General features: G+C 60.3%; 1 long non-coding RNA gene across 2 annotated transcripts; it reads right to left on the bottom strand.

Moving 5' to 3' along the window:
* Positions 1-310: 310 nt before the first annotated feature.
* LOC118544141 (uncharacterized) lies at positions 311-1,909 on the bottom strand. Of its 2 annotated transcripts, none has more exons than XR_013447640.1 (4): positions 1,743-1,909; positions 1,553-1,642; positions 1,250-1,366; positions 311-959 (listed from the first exon to the last, which is right to left on the bottom strand). It is a non-coding gene; the product is annotated as an uncharacterized LOC118544141 (long non-coding RNA). The 2 variants fall into 2 exon arrangements; XR_013447639.1 differs by having other exon boundaries at positions 1,553-1,609; positions 1,743-1,896.
* Positions 1,910-2,494: the final 585 nt, after the last annotated feature.

Genomic DNA, 2,494 nt, shown 5'->3' with positions numbered 1-2,494 from the left:
CCACCACCACCTGCCTCTGCTGAAGCCCCCCCCCCAGCACATCAGCCACCGGAGGCCCTGGGCAGATGCTCCCTATGGAGGCTCCCGGGAGGGACTGGGGGGGCAGGTCGTGTGCATTGGAGGAAACGCTTCATGGGGGCGAGGGGGGCCACACCCAGCTGTGCAGAGCCAGCCCCTCCAGAACCGACCACTGCTCCTAGCCCCTGGGGCCATGGGCACTCGCCTGGCTGAGTGCAGTCTCCCTCCCAGGCAGGCCACGAGAGCCACCAACCCTTTCCTAGGGGACCGAATGGCAAGCAGAGGACAGGAGGATGCAGAAAGGGTTTATTTTCTCCGGGCACTGGCTGGCACACTGGGAGCAGGACCGCTGGCTGGGCTGTGGGCTTTGCTCTTCTACAGGTCCGTCCGGTCAGGGCATAGCAGTCTCTGCATCTTGCGGCAGTGGTTGGTTGATGGTGTTTGCAAAATGGGACAGGCTTGTTGGCATAGCAGGGCACTGGGGGCCTGAGGCTGGGGCTGGCCAGGTGGGTTGGGCAGGAGAGCCTGAGGGTCCGTGGGGTCTGCGCGTGCAGGTTCATGCATGTGCATGTGTGTGCCCAGGCGTGTGGGTATGTATGTATGTATGTGTGCGTGGGTGGGACAGCGAGCTTGCTTCACGTGCCTGCTGCGTGAGACTCTGTTCAGAACGAGGCCCTGTGCTGGGGTCAGGGCTGGTCACAGCAGGGCCCAGAGGAAGACGGGCCCTAGGCTGAGCAGGAGCCCCCCGCCAGGGCCCAGGAGCTGTGCACCCCCATTACAGAGGTCCTTATCACAGCACATCAAACCCTGCACTTCAAGCTTAACTGAGCCCAGCAGGCCTGAGTTCCCCGGGCCGCTTGTCTCTGAAAGATGCTTCAATATACTAGAAACTTCCTCACAGGAGAGGGCACACCCCTTCTGCTGGTACTTCACATGCGTTCCTGTGGGCAAGAAGGGAGAAGCCTGGCATGAGAGGTCACCCTGCCTCTCTCAGCCTCCTCGGGCCACACGCTCCCTGGGGGCACTTGGCCCTCCATCCCTCTGCTGGAGTCCCATCGGGCGCCGTCCAGGAGGAGGTCTCTGGAGGCCGGCCCCTCTCCATGCGGATGGGGACACTGAGGCAGGCTGGAGAGTGGCCCCTGCCAAACCCACGCTCCTCTGAGAGGCTGGGGGAGCCTCAGAGCAGAGCTCCCTGGACCACCCCCCTCCCCCCCGGGTGCTGGGGACTCACCATCCTCCGCGGTCAAGGTCAGGTTACCAGTGTAGCAGACACTGTTTATCTGACACTGGAAGGACTGGCATGGACCGTTGTTCCTATCAGCGCAGATGTAGCACCTAAGGCTCAGGGCTGGTCCGGCGGGTCGGCAGGAAGGATGCAGTTAGACCCCTTCAGGCAGAACCACAGCTCGAGGGCTCCTCCCCACCCTCGGGGATCATGGAGGACAGACCCCTCACAAGCCCACACAGGGCCTCTCACAGCGGCTTGCCAGCCTGCCCCCCAGCACAGGCCCCGGCCCTGTGCCCCATGGCTCACCGAGCTCCGAGCAAAGCAGGAGGGCCAGCAGGAGGAGATGGAGGCCTCTCATGGTTCCTGGGGGGGACACGAGGCGATGCGGGTGGGCCCCTGCAGGGTGCCCCAGACTCAGGCTCCCGCCTCCCCTCCCCAGACCCTGGCCCTCCAGGGCTGAGCCCTCGCCAGCCCGGCTCCCTCCCGCCTCACTCACCCACTGGCCTCAGGTCCCCTTTGGTGAGCTGGTACCGCCACTTACCCCGCGGCCAAGGAAGTTGTGCCCCAGTATCCTGTGCCCCAGCAGGAGGAAGTTGGGGCTGGGCTCTCCTGTCTCCACCTTTTTCCGGAGTAACTATCAGACCCCAGGCGGGATCCTGAGTCCCAAGCCAGGAGGGGGCCTCACCTAGCCAACCAGCAGTGGCTTTGGGGAAACTCTGGGAGGAAGCTGGGTGCCCCCCTGTGCACCGCCCCCCCGTTTCTGGCTTCACCTTCAGAGGTCTCTCTGAGGTCATGGGCCCCTCCCCGGCTGTAAAGCTGAGACTTCTCCATCTGTCTCTCTTCCCCTCCTGGCCCCCAGTCCCCAGTCCCATAAGCCTGTCCTATCCTCCCTGCATTCTCCCCAAAAAGTACCCCTCAAAAATCACAAAAGCAGAAAAAAATTTTTTGAATGTTAAATACTTTTTTTTCCCATTTTTCTGCTGCACTTGATACACATGTTGAGCAGCTCATTTTTATGGCATCTTCCCCTTGTACACTTGCTCTTAGGGTGGATTTATAATTTTTATAATCTTAGACATCCAGTGGACATAACGGTAGCTTGTCTGACTGGCAAACTCAAATAGAATAAAGATGTGTGCTCATGTGAGACTTAAGGCTGACAATGCAGGAGACAGGGCTGTTTTGATTAAACTAACAGTATTAAACTAGTCTTACTCACCGAAGACTTGCCCAAATCACATAAACTGG

This window comes from Halichoerus grypus, chromosome 5 (genome assembly GCF_964656455.1).
Source record: "Halichoerus grypus chromosome 5, mHalGry1.hap1.1, whole genome shotgun sequence".
Taxonomy (NCBI): domain Eukaryota; kingdom Metazoa; phylum Chordata; class Mammalia; order Carnivora; family Phocidae; genus Halichoerus; species Halichoerus grypus.
Note: the sequence above shows the minus strand (reverse complement) of the source record. Positions and strands in the feature narration are given on the sequence as shown.